Raw genomic sequence first — 15,634 nt, 5'->3', positions numbered from 1 at the left:
TCTTTGGAATTTCAGCAGCTATCTGGTTACTAGGGTCTGTTTACCTTAGCAACCAAGAAGTGGTTTGCATGAGAGACTGGAAGATGAATAGCAGAGGGGCTAAATATAAAAATAAGGAATAAAAAGTAACGATACTAATGAAATTGTAAGCTCACAGAGCAATAGGTTTTGGTTGCCGTTAGAAGAAAAATGCAAATAATCTAAGGTACTCCCAGGACACATGGTCCCTGCTTTTGTTAGAGGGGTGTGTTTTTAAGGCCATGAGAAAGAAAACATACATTTTTACTATTTGTTCAACCTGTCAAGACCCAGCGAAAACTGTTATCTATTTTACTTGCATGATTGGAACTAAGACGGGTGGAGGAAGTGATGTTGATAGGAAATACTAGTAATACCTCATCTGTTCTGTCATGCATAGAGGTATTTTGAAGCCAGGAGGAACAAAAGCATTATGGAAGAGCTGTATGGTGTATTGCTGGAAGTAGTAGAGGTTGCAATGAAAAATTTTCACCAGCACACCCTTACCTCCTTCAGTCCTTCAGCCCAGGGAGTCGAGTCCAGCAAAGATTCAACCGGCACAACAAGTGTAATGCAAGCAGCATGAAAACCAGTGCAATCAACAAGATCAAATAGTCTCACACTTGATTAACATACAAAATTGTGCATAAGTAACCTCTTAAGGCTTGTTTCTTTAAAAAAGACATTAAAATGTGCGAAAACGTGATTCATAATGACATTTTTCATTAGGCAAGAGCAATAGTCCATAAAACAAAAATCCATGAAAAAAATCAAATCCATGGTAGCAATCAATTCTGTAAAAAATTAGACAAATCTTAAAAATATGTATCACCTATTTACATTAAGCATTTTCCCAAAAAGTACTGTACAACATTTAGCACATGTTATTGTTACTCAATATTAACCACACAAGTAACCTTGTATAACATCATACACAACAACCAATCCCCAGGGTCTAAAGGCAACAAATTTTACCAAATTAACTAACCCTAGACAATGAAAATAAGGGTTACCTTTCCCTGAAGTACTGCACAATTCCTCCTTCAAAATTTTTTATATCTGCAGAAAAGGATATACATAATTAATGAGCATAATCCGATCATAAAGTCAAAAAAAGCATGACATAATGCAGTCTTCATTCAGACCTCTAGGATGTTTAGTTTTTAAGGCCCAGATCCAATAACACTCTTTTTGTAATAGAATTCTCTTAGTGTCCTGACCCTCCCTTATTTTAACATGTTCCAATATTTACCATCTAAGTAAGTTGTGAAACCTGATGCCCGCATTCAAAAAAATGTTTGGCCAATGTTGTTTCTCTCTTTTCTCTGCTAGATTTTTTAACCAATTGTTTTTCTTTTCTACAGTGGTTAGCCATCACAGACCTCTTTGAACATCATCATTTATTGGTACTCAATTGGATAGCACTGATAACTTCTGATAGCTTTACAGCTTTCTGAATCTTGAGTTCTCTGTTTTCTTGAGTGCAGCTTTTACACTGCAGGCCAATGGAATGGATATGGACTAAGGAAAGAGCATGACTTTACCAGTGAACTCAAGTTCAATGCAGTGACATCTATAATGCTAAATAATTAAAACATTTGAAATTTATTTGAAATGTATCAGTTGTTTTGTCAGTGTAAGATTTAAATTTAAAAATATTTAATGAGGTGTGATTAAGAAGCTACTTTTTTGGAGATATGATGGGTATGGCAACTCAGTGGGTAGAAATTAAACCTTTTGTTTGCAAAAACATTACACTTACCTATTCCTGATCTTGAAACATGTAGTTTTATCAGATACAGTATAAGGCTAATTTCCTTGAGAAGTGTAATATGGTCAGTTTATACCCCTAGTATACACTGCCGCCTAATGGATAACATATGTACATACAGAATGCTTTACAAACATTAACCAGTATAGATAAAAAGACATAACACAAAAGTAATCATGTAGTCCCTCAAATCAGTATAAACTTCAGTAAGGGGGTAATTTATCAGCGTTCGATTTTGATTTTTTTTTCACGATTTTTAGCACACAATCGGAGTTTGCTACTTATTAGGTGCAAAAACCCAGAAAATTGGAATGTAAAACTTTGCCATCGAAAAGCTTGCGAGTTTCTTTAGATGTTAAAGTGAGTAGTCCTAAGCAAAGTCAAGCCATATTTTCAATTCGAGATATTCAGTTTTGAGTTTTTTTAATCCAGTATGTGAACCTGAAAATTCGAGGTATTTGAGTTTGTTTATTTGCACAAGTTTTCCTTATTAATAAATAAGCGAGCATTAGATATGCAAGTTTATGCGATTTATAAAAACAAACTTGATTTTACAAACTTGAAAATTGATAAATAAGCCCACAAGTAAGCTTCATATGGTAGAGGTTGTTTACCCCTGTTTGATACTCTTTGTGAAAACTGCCCTACATCAATCACCATGAGTAAAAATGTACAAATGGGTAATTTTACATTTAAAAAAGGGAAAGAAACAGGATATTTATGTTAATCCAGTTTACCTTTACCATCCTTTCCATCCTTTCATTTATGGTACTTTCACGTTTTTGCTTTTGCTTTGTAAAGAAGCCATTCATTTTCCAAATGTTTCAGTATGGACATTGCAGCTTAAATATGGAGAACTCCTCATTGCAGGTATTGTACCCCTGCTACATGGTTATAGCAAAATTATAAGATATGTACAACTCTTTATTCCTTGAAAAAGTATATGATCCAATATCACGTACCTAGTAACTAGCTAGTCAGGATCTTTAAGGTTATCTCCTCTAGAAATCATTAAAATGTGGTTCACTCTGGAACACTTTTTGGATATAATTAATGGCATGCAGTAATGTATCTCTGTCTATGGCTGTGTTTAAAAATGTATAACATGGTACTCACATGGCCATACCTGAAAGAAATATGAAGGAGGATAAATCATCAACCACTAAACAGCCAGTAGACATGAAAAGAGAAATAGTTATATCCTTAGGAACCATTTATTCCATTCACCAATTTAAGCCTATATGTTAATATGTTACTGATGTTCCTATCTAAAATTTACCTATACACATATATATGGAGTTTATACTACAGTAGTTGTGTGATTGCAGTTTTCACATGCTACACTGAGGTGCTTGGATTGTCCGTACATCTATTTTTATTTATATTTCAGTAGATGATTTTGGCTGATATAGCCTTTTGTATCCTGTTCAGCGCTTTGTGACATCAATGGGAAGGGTTATATTTCGTATCCTTCCAATGATTTGTGGCTTCCATTTAACCTTGTTGATGTTTGTTTACCTGTGTATATAACCTCTGCTGCACTAGAGAAGTCAATTCGTATCTGATGAAAGGCTTGCTCTAACACTTCTGCAAGCTCTGTGCTGCCAAAGATAATAAATCAATAAATCTGGTCTATTTGTAGACATATCTATGTGTTTTTGAGTAGATTTATTTTATGAGCATTGTATTGTTATTTGGAATGACCACGGTTAGAAAAAGACAATAAAACCCTAACTAGAATTATGTAGCAAAGTTCATAATAATGAATTGAATTGTGAACAGTCTCACAAACATAAGAACAATAATCAGCCACCCAGATCTGGTTATGTACTTACTAGTGCATTCATTAACCTAGATAGACAGTGGCCCAGAAAAGCCAAATGAAGGTTTGGAGAGGACATCCAAGCAAACTTGTTAAGAAAGAAATTAATTAAATTAATTCAAAGTATAGCTCAGTATTATTACATATTATTTTAATGTATTGCATATTGTTGTTAGTAGTCCACTCTCAATTTATGAAAATAAATCTATATACAGATCACTTAATCCAGTTATTTATGTTACCTATAGGCATTTCACAGATATGCAAGTGCAGTTGCAGCAACATGGACAACTAGTAATTATTTAAACAACTACTACTGATAACAGGTGCAATCTTTAAGGGTAAAATATGGCTATGACTAAATATAGCATATTCATAGAATAAACAAAGGTAGTTTTTAAGGAATAAGAGTCAGTAAAAAAAAAATGCATTACATAGACTGCAAACTATAAATACATTTCAGGTTCACGAAAAACTATATTAAATTCCCCCAAAGGAAAAATTCTTCTGCCTGCAGCTTTCTGAAAAAGGTTAATCATTGATTGGTTGCTATAGGTCAATATGGGTGTTTTTTTGTTGATCCAGGGATAGTAGACAAGGTTTTAGGACATGCCACTGTTGAGGATCATGAAGATGTCTTCCTTTACTGAGGAAATAACTGTGAGTGGCACCCTGTTCAAATTTTGTCTGGGGAAGCATACATTTTCTTAATTTTTTTCTAGACCAATAAAGTTGGGAACAACAATAAGTTGCGAGTCTTTTTCGGCGATTTGCGCGAAATCGCGCCGCCGCGTCTGCCATCCCGCCGGCGACTTACATGTTCGCCGGTGGGATGGCAGGGGAAGGCAACTTGGGGAGATTAGTCGCCCGCGGCAGGGAGTTTTGCCGTGGGCGACTAATCTCCCCGTGTGCCAGAGCCCTTACACCCACCGCATGACACCCGTGTCTTTTTTTGACACAACCACAAATATTTTCGGCAACATTTTCGCAAAACTATTCACCAATGGCAAATGTGGAATTTCACTGTGAATCCATGCCTGGCAAAACAATGTGCTCATCACTATAAACAAAAGTTACAAATCAGAATAATGTGTGCAGCCGTAGTCAGATTATTTAAGTTTTAAAATTGCTATACTTTATATTTCAATTTCTTTCAACAAGATAAAATACAACAGCAATTGACTTAAGGAAATTGAAAGGATAAAGCGTGATAAAGGTGTTAAAAGGGTTATGAAACAAATGTCACTTTTCAATCAATTGGTGGAAAGATCCTAAAATGTGTAAATTATAATCTATACAAGGTTGCTAAAATGTTACCAAAAAAAATCTGATGTTTATCTTTGAAAATAACTCAAGCACTTTTCATTGATTTGGTTTAAATCCAGTAAAATTAGCTTTGCCCTCTGCTAGATTAATAGTGTGAAATGCTGTGACCTTGCAAATGCCTAGCTGGCTGCTCTAGAATAAATGCAAATCAGTTAGGCTTAGGTTTATATTTCTTATTCCTCCCCAAGAAAATGTTTCCTTGTGTCAATAATAGCTTGGAAAACATTAGTGGATGTTTTTTTTACTGCTGTAAGAATGCCTGCATTTGTCTGTAACATTTAGATTTGTAATTACAGGTATGGAAACTGTTATCTGGAAACCCATTATCAATAAAGCTCCGAATTCCTGGAAGGCCATCATTTATTTGGTCCATGAATGCCCTTCATTATTTCCATTTCAAAGTCTTTTACCTTGATACCAAAAAGTGCTCATGCTTTTCCACAAGGGAGGTATTTTAGCTACAAATCTGAAAAGTATAAATCTAGTCTGTTTTACAAACTTTTGAATTTAACAGGCTTTTGTGCTTTTTGTACACCTATACCAATACAATTTGCTTCCTTGCACCCCTAGTTTTGTGTCTGTTCATATGTGGCATCGACTGCGTTTGGCAGTAATAGGGGTAATGTGTTGAAGTGGTGGGAAGTGGGTAATAGGCGTCCCCTGGCAATGCACTAGCTTGTGTGTCATTCAAAATCTACATGCCAGGAGCACTGGGGGAATGCAAAATGCTCAGGAGCATTTTACTTACTGCCTGCAGGCCAAAATGGCTCCCTTTTGTCTGTGTGTGCTGTGCTCTTCATTTTGAGCCAGATTTGCAGCAGCTCAAAGATGAGCAAGGGTGCAAAATGTAAGTGTACCTCTAAAGAGCTTGGCCGTGATAAATAAGTGCTTATGTGGCTATTGCTATACAGGTATGGGACCTGTTATCAAGAATGTTTAGGAGCTGCATACTAATAGGGGCACATTTATCAAAATGTGAATTTAGAGTTTAATACATAAAAACTTACCCACGTTCTACTCATTCCTATAGTATTTTTAGAAGCTTATTTATTAGTTGCTGAAAGTTAGAGATCACCAGTTAATTAATATGCTTCTTAAAATCCCATACAAATGAATATAACGTAGGTGAGTTATTATGTATTAAATCATACATTTTAATAAATCTGCCCCATAGAGTCTGAATTCTGTTTGGGAGAAGCAATACTATTTTGCTCAAAAATGCTTGGAGAGCTATGCCTCCTACGCCAGAAGGGAGCTCCCAGTATAGGCAGCCATACTGGGTAACATGCATGAGTGAGCTGGGCTCTAGCCATTATTTACATGCTTAGAGTTCTACGGGGTAATGTAATAAAACTCAGTGACAGAAAATATTTGCAATGCAAAAATGGAAGCCTTTGCACAAACCAATTCTCCTTTGTGCAAATTTAATACAAATTTCCAATAGTGAAAGAAAAATTGTGAATTTTATAGTTTGCCAGTTGTGTTATGTTTCCTACAAATTATTACAGCACCTTCAAGCATGCCTTTAATGTGCATATGTATTTATATATATATATACAGTATATATATATATATAATTGGTGAAGCCTTTTTTCTCCTATTATGTTATTTACTGAATTCTTTTTACCTATTATGAATTAATGGACTTTTTAGTTATCAACTTTTTAATGCAATCATTTGTTATTATACAATTATTTTTAAAGGTGATACATAATTTATTAATAGGCTGGCCACCCACATAATAAAATATATGTTTTGTATTTTATATGAATAAAGGTCTTATGTTCTAATTACTGTAATGACTGTAAACAGTAATCATTGCTTTTAATGTTTGTTCATTTAACTTTTTCAGTTGAGCTAAAGAACAGAAATACATCATGTAATTTATTCCAAAAAGAGCAAGGGTGGGTTTGCTGATATGAATAGCTGTCAGGAAAATAAAATTTCAATATAAGGATAATTTTCCTTTTTCCTGGCCACATTATGTCAGCAAAAACAAAGTACCTTAACAATAAAGAAAGGAGAAAGAAAATAATTCAAATACTCATGTGTCGCTTGTGCAACACAAATTTCATTAGAAATAGCAGATTGAAGAGACACAAAATAAAAATGTTTCATTAAAGAAGTTGAGGTTTATTTAATAATGTCTAAAAAATGTTTTAACTAAAGACAAAGTTGCACAAATCACAAATGTAATGGAACAAGAAATGAGTTTCTGATTCCCAGTCATAAATAGTCCTGATAGAATGGGCTTTAAGTTCCCTTTGTGCTAGTTTGATTTGGCTTTGATAAGCCTTTTGGATGCCTTGAAATCATGAAGTCTGAAGCTGTTTTTTGAGCCTGCAGGAGCAACAAATGCTTTTTCATTTCTCCTAAATGGATCCTCCTCAAATATTTTTAAGGCCCATATGGGATATAAAGACATGGTATCCTATACTATTTAGGTAAAATAGACTCCACCGGTTCAAAAAATAACTCATCTCACAGATAAGACACATGGGGGCTGATTCACTAACGGTCGATCAGTGTTATCGCATGCTTTTTTGCGTTAAAATAGACGCGAAAATGAACGCATGATTCGCTAAAGTATTATCACATGCGTTAAATTTTGTGCTACCGCATGCGTTAATTTTAACACTTTGCGTTAATTTGCGCACAGAAATAATACTAACGCATGATTCACAAACACATATCCGCGCTAAATATTGCATTAGTCTGTGGAAAATTAACACCTACTTGGGGCAGGCGGTAATTATAGAAAAGTACAGTTCATGAGCTTTTGGCAACACAATATGGGCTTGGCAGTGGGATTTATTCAAGTATGGGGGTGAATTATCAATATATGTAGACTCCTATCGTAATTTCTGCGATTTTTCGTACTTTTCGTACGAATTCCGTACTTTGCGACAAAATTATCATGAAAAAATCGTATTGTTGCCCCGAGTACGAAAGATTTGGATTCATTCAAGCTTCGGTATTGTGACTTTCCTTTGGCCAGGTTGGAGCTGCAGAGTGCCATTGAGCCCTATGGGAGACTTTCCTTGGGCCAGGTTGGAGCTGCAGAGTGCCATTGAGCCCTATGGGAGACTTTCCTTGGGCCGGGTTGGAGCTGCAGAGTGCCATTGAGCCCTATGGGAGACTTTCCTTTGGCCAGGTTGGAGCTGCAGAGTGCCATTTATTCCTATGGGAGGCATCTAAAATCATGTACAGTAGGATCAAAGTCGGAATCCAGGATCCAGCCGTTTATGATCGTTAAATACAAACATTTATGGATTTTCGGATCGCAAATACGAAATTATAGCGACTAAACCGCTCATCGCGAGTTAAATAATGCAAACCACACCGTGCGTTAAGTCGCAAAAAATAAGAAGCGATAAAAATTCTAACGCATGCTATAAATAGTTCTAAAAATATCGACCTTTAGTGAATCAGCCCCATGTTCCATTAAAAGGGCTTGAAGGAAACTCACTCTGATTTTTTAAGTGATTTATCACAAAAAGGCTTCTTCCTGGGGTTTAAATGAAGAAACACAGATGCTTTTTAACACAACAGGTAAATCCCAGTTAGACAAAGAATATTTTTCAGGAGGAAGATCTAACTACTGGATTTTTTGCTCACCTGAGACCTGTTGGATCGCAGATAAAGCCTTTCCTGTATTGGAGAACTTTCTCAAGCCCACTTTGTAGAAACTCCAAAATGAGTAATACCAAGTATAGACACTCCCTGAAATCTGCAGCCTTTGGTGCCCCATTTTTAAGAAATTAGAGACAGAGACGCCAGGTTTGGATGATAAATCCTCATTTTGATTAGAATTGAAAATCACTGACCAGTGGCCAATGAGAACTACTTTTTTGTGCATAACTTTCTGAAGAACTGAAAGAAGAAGACAGATTAGAGAAAAACTGTACATCAAGTAAAACTCCATGGCTGAGTATTCATTGCCTTGGTTTGCGCTGGAGAATGCTATCTGTGGGAGACCCCACATCTCTACTGTGTGGCAACAAAATATCTGGACTTTTTAGGGCCAAGCACATTAGCCAAAGGGCAAATGCTAACAGGGGTTCCTTTCAAAGGGAAAATCACAAAAACTAACTTTTAAAGGAGTATCTGCTCACCCCAAACCCTTAACTGAAGGGCTGTTCTTGCTGAAACCAAGACAGCAATAGAACTTTACAGATCTACTTCTGCTTCTTAAATAAAGACCACTGCCGCTTTAAGGTTGCCTACACCAGTAGAAATATCTAATCTATCTATTATTAATTATTATTTATCCAAACTGCTGATCCACAATGAGTTTGCTTTCACTACTGAAACAATAGCTACCACAGAACGATAGGCTACCTTGGAAACATGAAAAAGTATATCAAGCCATGTCTCTTTTCTTCCTTTCTTCTATTCACTGGTTCCTTAATAATGGAGGAATATATAATTTGATGGATTGTCATTTTAACCAAATGCATAACTGGTGCATCAACAATCAAAAGAGAATCATAATATTTCATAATATCTGCCTCTTTAAAGGGTTACAGTTTAACAAATCCAATAGGTAACAATTAAATTAGACCTTTTTGGCTGCCTCGCACTACATTATTGATATTAATTCTGAAACTTCAGGAAATATGATTTAAAGAAGTGTAGCAGTCCACTCTAAACATGTTAAGGAAAAGGATCAGTAGAAATATTGCTGTATTAATTGTACAATGCTATCCATTCTGTTATTCTATGAGCATACCCAGTTGTATTATTTGTTTTTTTTCCCTTTTATTCCCTATTCCATGATTATTGTGTAAATACCTGAAGACATCATGCACTTATCATAAACTTATTTGAAGCGTGTTTTTATACAAGTTTGATTAGTAGGTAATGTTACCAGTGGGTGGTTGAAGTATAATTCCTGGTCTAACTTATCTTTAGGGTCTTCAGAACATACAACTTTACTAAACAACTTTTGTGAAATGAACACAGCCCGGTTTTGTTGCACTTGGCACTTCAATATAGTTCGTTTATTAAGGGTACAGCTGCATATTATCCATTTTGCACTTCCCTCCAGAAAGAAGAAGTTTTGTTTTGAACATCCAGCAGATTGAACCAGAGATACATAATGTAGCCCTAAGACTAAAACACTCAGAAGAGGCTTTAGAAGACATTCATAATGATTAGATAACATCAAGGCCAGGTCAAACTTTGCATGATTTGGCTAAATGACTTAACAGTGGACATAGAAAGCCCTTCAGCAAAAGACAGAAAAAAATACATCCAGGGAGGGTTTCTTGCCTTCTGTATCTGACAGGGTACTCTGCCCATAGGTTTTTGCTGACATCATGTGACCAAGAAAGAGCTTTTCTTTAACCTATTCATTATATTGTATTAACGTTAATACAATTTTTTGTCATGTCTGTGGATTAACAATTTGGTAGGTTGTCTGAGCTCTGCCTTTCTGCTGAGTTATAACACCCCTTGAAAAAAAGTAAACTGCTAAAACAGTTTAAGGCATTATGCTGAGCTGACACATCAGTCTGCTTTGATAAATGTGTCAATTCATTGAACACTGTCAGGAATATTTAATTACAGGTTTAGTAAAACTGGATATGCTAAGAATCCATTAGGATTTTGCAGATTAAATTTTAATATAGCAGACCCTAAATTTTCTTTCCAAATTAGAATTTGGGGTTAATCATGCAGAATAGCAAAGGTACTTCAGTTTACACATGGCAGATTATCAGTCTTCATTTAAATTTCATGTTTGAGGTTTGTAGATTATTTAGGTACTGACAATGTTGACATTGTAGATACATAAGCAGTGGATTACTTACCATTCCAGTTTTATTTCTCAACCAAAAGAATAGATATTGTACTAACAATGCTTCTTTTATTTGTCTATACAAATTGCTTTATTTATAATAAAACATGCTTTGTTATAAATATCTGCTGCATAATTTATCTTGGTGGAACTGGAGAGGGTACATTAACTCTCCTGTAAAATTTATATAGAAATAAGCAGCTTACTTTATAAGATGCTACAAGGTAGCATATACATAATTTTCATTGCCCGACTGGGAAGCCACATGTTATTAATATTAATTGCTATTTTATAGAGAGAGCATTATGGGACAACATAACATTACCAAAACAGCAGATGATATTTTTCTTGCGTGGTGTAGTTTACGGCATAATATCATTCCAGGATGCTTAGGATGCAAATACTTTATATGTGTGTATTTTAAATTGCCTAAATGGAATACTTTATAATAAATTAAAAGGATATTCAGAAATTTTAGCTTTAATTAAACAAGAAAAAATGCTTACACTTTGTTCTGTAGCACAGCAGAACAGTAGTAGTCAACACTTTAAACATCATGTGGCTTTTTACTTTTTTTTTTTGGTTGAAAATGATGACATGTTTAATATCACCTTCCCCCAGACCTAGTAAGCTGGAATGTGCCAAAAACAATCTTATTACAAATAAGTAAGAACAATCTATTAATTCCATATTTAAAGCCACGGAGGTGCTAGGTAAAGATTGTAAATCCTTTTAAAGCCAATATCCTAAATCATATGCCCCATTAGTTGTTTGATTGTTTCTCCCTTTATTTGGCAGTTGATGTTCACAACTAAATACCTCAATGAAGAAAATATCACATTATAACATTGTGATGACAAAGTGATCAGCATATAGGCATTCTCATGTCTCCTTTCATGCTGGCAGGCCATTTTGGGGAAATAAACTACTTCCACACAGGTATTTTTTGATGGCCACGACTACACAGTGGGAATAATGGAAGTTAAAGCTTTGCCTTTAATAGAGGTCCTGAAGCTGAATTCTTCCAGCTATTATTGCTATAATTCTTAGCATCTCATAGCAGGCTATGGATCTGAAAAAATGTTGCATATTAAATTTTAATACCAAGAAGAAGGAAAGAGCCTCTTTCATTCCTGCCATATAAGGTCTTGTGGAAAACTAGGTTTTCTTTGTGATCTTTTTGGGACAGACAACGCACACAGAAAATAGGGTCAAACAGCTCTTATGAGCACCTAATCTGACTTTCTATTTAATCCAAATACAACATATTTTCACTTTGAGCAATATCAACATGTTAGCTGCATATGGCAACTTAAGCTTGATACTGTGAGCAAAATTTCATACAAAAGGGTGATGTTGGTAGATGTCATTAGGACTCATTTACATGTGGAGCAGACAACATAGTGCTATGACTACTTTTTGCACTTTGAACCCTGCACCACACTTAAAGGAGAAAGAAAGGTAAAAACTAAGTAAGCTTTTTCAGAAAGGTGTATGTAAATACAGCCATAAGCACTTACAGAAACGCTGCACTGACTTCTCTGAAAAAAGATGAGTTGTGTCTGTAATTCCTGTGCCAGAGACATGCAGTTTTCTGTTCTCTGCTCTTTCCTGCTCCCCCCTCCCTCAAGAATGCTAAGAACTCACTCCCCCCCCCTTCGGAATGTGGATCTGAGCCAATCAGCAGGAAGCTGACTCATAGTCTTACTAACTGAGCATGTTCACTTGGTCTGCATGTCTGTGCAGGAGTGAGGCATTATGGGAATCTTCTCTACACTGCTCAGCGTTTTTTCTTCCTGTTTGGCTTCAGATCTTCTGAACAGGTGAAATATGGGGAGACTTAAGGGCACTATTGAGAGAACTGAAGGTATGCCTGCAGCTTGAGATTAACTCTTTACTAGCCTTTTCTTCTTATTTAATGGCCATAAATCATTCAGATGCCAGTCTGAGTTTCCAGATTGAAATGAATGAAAAAAAGCATTAAAAAGAAAACAAGTTATGCAGAAGACCTATACAGTAAACTAGGTACTTAAGGTTGGTTTTCTGTATTCAATAACTTCCATGGATGAGGAATTCCCAGTATCATATGACTGTATCAGCTCTTGTCAGGTCTAACAGTGGTTATTTATTTATCGAACCTGGCATAATAGGAAAAACATACAACTTCAACAGTCTATTAAGTAAACTCATTTGGTGCCATATAGGCAAATCTGTAATTACAAAGCTGTAAGGTCTGAGCAACCAAAGTTCTGTCAACTCCACACCAATAATTATCCACACTAAAGATAATTATCCTATTTGAAGCTTGTTTGATTTGTGTTGCTTTTTATATTTATGAGTGCTCCCTCAGCAAGATGCTTAAATGTGCAAACATCATATTTGTTTCTTATTTATATTTGTTTTGTATTTGTCTCTTAAACAAATTGGATATAATGTAATCCCTATAGGAAGTATATGAGCTAAGGGAATAAGTGGGGGGAGGGTTCACTCATTGACTAATATAGTACTTGGCTGCACTGATTTGTTTATTCTGTGACACTATCTCATTATTGAGTGTTCAAACATATAAAAGGACTTGCATTCACAGTGGAAATTAATATACTTCCAGCAGTTTTATTATTTGAATGTTCTACACTGTCTTTTTTCAGACTTTGCCCATATGAGGCTTTTTCGGAATTTAGCTGTAGTTTATTAATATTACAGGTCAGAAAGTGTACAATGGGCATGCATCACTTCAAATTCAAGCAGAATAAAACAAAAGCCACAAATAAATTAACAATTAAATTAGGGCATATGTTTATTACTTGACATTAAAAACATAACCATCCTGCTGGCAATGTACTAAAGTAGTTTATTATATTAGCCAAGCAAGCTTAACTTTATATATAATTTTTGCAAAGGGACAAAAAATATAATTAGAATAACTAGATATTTTTCTTCAGAAAGTTCTTATTTATGAAATGATGATGAAAACATGGAAATCCAAACAAACCTTTTCTCAGACGTGATCTGAATGCGAACCTTAAGCAAAATCACAGAAGGCAAGGTCATAGAGGTGCAAAGGCTGTTAGGAGGTGATTAACATTTGTTTTGATTTTCTTTCCCGATTCGAGTTTTTTTCGCTAAAAAACTAAAATTGAATTATTGTTTAAAAACTCAAATGTCTGGTATTTATGGGTTAGAGTATCTGGAATCATATTACTGCATTAGTTGCAGCTGCAGACAACTGCCTAATGTAGTGGCCATATATTTAATGGCTAATTCAGTGGCCAGCTTTCTAATCTTGCCCAGTGCTAGATCACTGACCAATATTCTGCGATGTAGCCTCTTCTAAGTTTCCTGACCTACTCTTATCCCTGTCCTTTGTTCATCTGATTCCTATGGTTGAACCTTGGCTTGCTATACAAACTTGCTATACTGTCTGCCACAACCACTGGTCTGTATTTAAGGACTTGCCTCTCTCGTTACACCATGCACAGTTTGCTCTATTGTTCACCCATTAAATCATCTTCTTTTCAACATAACATGGCTTCCAGTTTCCATCAAGCCTCTAAGGTGCTTAACAGCACAGCACGGATCCTACCAACCAGTTCGTTGCCAGTGGAGTTTTCTGACAGGCCTCCTTCAATTTATTTTGGAGAATAAACACCATTGCAGAATGACAGTATTTATTACTTGGAGTACCACGATTTATTGATAGGGTAATTGGCTTGTGAGGAATTGAATACGGATTACTTGGAAGACAAAAACTGGACACCTCATGGGACAGATTCAGACAATGTGTGTCTTTTATTCCCCAATGTCTGTGTGAACTGCATTAAGATTTGGCAAATTATTGCTGGGCATTTTTAATGGCATTCACCATGGAATGATGTCAGCTCCAAAGAGCATTTGCCCTTTTAAAACCTTTTTCATAAAACTTTGAAATAATATATATTTGTGGAGACAATTGTTGACCGGAATGCTGAGGATTCAGTATTTTCTACTTCATAACTGTAACTGAATGATATGCTTAAAGTGATACTGACACAAAAAAAAGTTCCCTATAGGTCATGTTGATCTTTTTTCACTGTTAGGGCTGGTTTTGTATGTAATTGTTGCTTGAAGTTCCTAAACCCGACTGTTTTGCCAACCTGACTGTCCCTTCTCAGCCTGTCAGTTATAGCTTCTAATGCTAATGGACTTCTGCTGCACAAATATGGCAGCCCCCTCATAGAGGAACATGGGGGATCAGAAAAGGAATGGAAAAGCATCAGAAAACACTTTTTTGGCAAAATTATAAAGCTCATGCAAAGACAATGTTATGATAGATGTAAAAAAGGTTTCATTTCTGGTGTCAGTATCTCTTTAAAGGACACGTCAACCCAGAATATAGTTTTTTGCCTAATCTAAAAGAAAACAAAGTTTAAAGCAATATATATTCATTACAAATTTGTAATGGTTGTTGAGTTATTTGTATATATAATTGTTATTAAAAGCAGTGTTTGCCTGTTCTTTTCTATTCTCTGCCCGGTGGCTCAGATTGCTGAAACAATGTAATACAAGGCAGCAGACTGACAGACCTGCCTTGCTGCAGGAGACTGACAACATTGTTTAAAAAGAAACAGCCAGGAGCTCAGCAAATGCTCCTTTCAATAGAAATTACATTTACAAATAACTTTTAAAGCAATGAAAATTGTTAATAAATTCATATTGGAAAGTTGCTTACTTTTATTAGGGAAAAACGTATTTTGGGGGTTGACATGTCCTTTAATCAATAGCATGTAAGAAAATCCAGTACTGCAGAATATTAGTTTATAGGCCGACAAAAGAAGAAAGATTCCATTGTACTAACTGTTGCACTAAGGGGTTCCATTGTCAATAACACTTTTTAAATGTAGTTATAGTTCAGCACTTA

The 15,634-nt window shown here is 35.4% G+C and overlaps 1 protein-coding gene across 1 annotated transcript in view; it reads right to left on the bottom strand.

The window, feature by feature from the left end:
- The window catches only part of lrrc2 (leucine rich repeat containing 2), a 143,443-nt gene that overhangs the window by 103,342 nt on the left and 24,467 nt on the right, over window positions 1-15,634 (bottom strand). Inside the window, exon 3 of the mRNA XM_031890967.1 lies at window positions 1,032-1,077. The gene's annotated coding sequence lies outside the window, so the exon portion shown is untranslated. The remainder of the gene's footprint in view (window positions 1-1,031; window positions 1,078-15,634) is intronic.

This window comes from Xenopus tropicalis, chromosome 1 (assembly GCF_000004195.4).
Source record: "Xenopus tropicalis strain Nigerian chromosome 1, UCB_Xtro_10.0, whole genome shotgun sequence".
Classification (NCBI taxonomy): domain Eukaryota; kingdom Metazoa; phylum Chordata; class Amphibia; order Anura; family Pipidae; genus Xenopus; species Xenopus tropicalis.
Note: the sequence above shows the minus strand (reverse complement) of the source record. Positions and strands in the feature narration are given on the sequence as shown.